This window comes from Mus pahari, unplaced genomic scaffold (assembly GCF_900095145.1).
Source record: "Mus pahari unplaced genomic scaffold, PAHARI_EIJ_v1.1 scaffold_14388_1, whole genome shotgun sequence".
NCBI classification, from domain to species: domain Eukaryota; kingdom Metazoa; phylum Chordata; class Mammalia; order Rodentia; family Muridae; genus Mus; species Mus pahari.
In genome coordinates this window covers 1-1,639 of record NW_018393716.1, presented here as the reverse complement: position 1 = coordinate 1,639, position 1,639 = coordinate 1, and positions in this window count along the sequence as shown.

Sequence of the window (1,639 nt, the reverse complement as noted above, 5' to 3'; positions counted from 1 at the left end):
CTATTGGATGGAACACAAGGTCCCCAATGGAGGAACTAGAGAAAGTACCCAAGGAGTAGAAGGGGTCTGCAACCCTATATGTGGAACAACAATATGAACTAACCAGTAACCCCAGAGCTCCATGTGTAGCAGAAGATGGCCTAGTCAGCCATCATTGGGAGGAGAGGCCCCTTGGTCTTGCAAACTTTATATGCCCCAGTACAGGGAAACACCAGGGCCGAGAAGTGGGAATGGGTGGGTAGGGGAGCAGTCCCAGAGGAGGTTATAGGGGACTTTTGGAATAGCATTTGAAATGTAAATGAAATAAATACCTAATAAGAAATTGGAAAAAAATTCTCCTGCCATCTCTATGCCCATGAGTTTAAGACCTGATGTTCCAGAACCACTCAATCCAAGAAGTCTCACCAGGGACTTATCATACTAGGATTATTGAGGTTAAGCCCCATCACAATATATATTATAACAAGAATATGCAGTGACTAAAAATATCGAGATGCCTAATGGCATGAAATGACTTCAAACAACAAAACTCAAGGACCATAGAGCACACCTATCCTACAACTTCAAGCCCTATATAACTTAACACAACAAAGCCACAATGCCCTGAAATTCAATCTTATAAGGATGATAGATTCATTTAAGGAGAAAATGAATAAGTTCCTAAAAGAAATAAAGGGAACCAAATATAGACATTTAAAGAGGAAACAAATAAACCCCGTAAATAGTAGAAATTAAAATTAACCACAGGAATAAATAAAACTGTTCAAGACATGATAGTGGAAATAGAAGCAATGAAAAAAATATAAACTGAGGAAAAACTGGAGATGGAAACCCTAGGGAAGAGAGTGAGAACAGCAGATGCAAAAATCACCAACATGGAAAGGATGGAGGAGAGAATCTCATGCAAACAATAAAAGAAATTTATACATACACACACAAAAAATGGTAACTCTCAGATAGCCCTGAAACCAAATAGCCAGGAAATTTGGGGTACAACAAAAACACCTAACCAAAGAATGATAGGAATAGAAATTAAAGGGTCTCAGCTCCAAGAATAAAATAGTTATTCAACAAAGTCATAGTACAAAATATTCATGCCATAAAAGAAAAATCCTATAAACATTTAATTTGCTTGCAGAACACAAAGTATATTGGAACAGACTAGAAAGTCCTTGCTCGATCTGGCGCCTTTCCCTGCCCGAGGAGGGGTGTTCGCCCGGGAGCAGTTTCCAGGCCTGATCCGACATCTGGCGCCTTTCCCCACCCAAGGATGGGTGTTCGCCCTGGAGCAGTCTTTGCTCCAGTGCACTGCAGGGGAGAGGGCAGACTGGAGAAGTGTCACAGCTTCTGGGAAGGATCTCGAGTCTGGTTCCGGTCATCGGGCGCCTTTCCCCGCCTGAGGAGGGGTGTCTGCTTGGGATCAGTCTCCTGGCCTGAGCCAGAAGGAGAACCATCTTTGCTCCAGTCCACTTCCAGTTAGAGGGCGGCCTGGAGAAGGGATGCAGCTTCTGGGCTCCAGTCTGCACTGGCAAGAGTGTGGACCACAGAAGCTACACAGCTTCAGGACAGAAAGAAGCAACCTAAATTCTGGGACAGACTCTATTTTGGGCTCCAGAATTTTGGGCACCTTCCTTGCCAG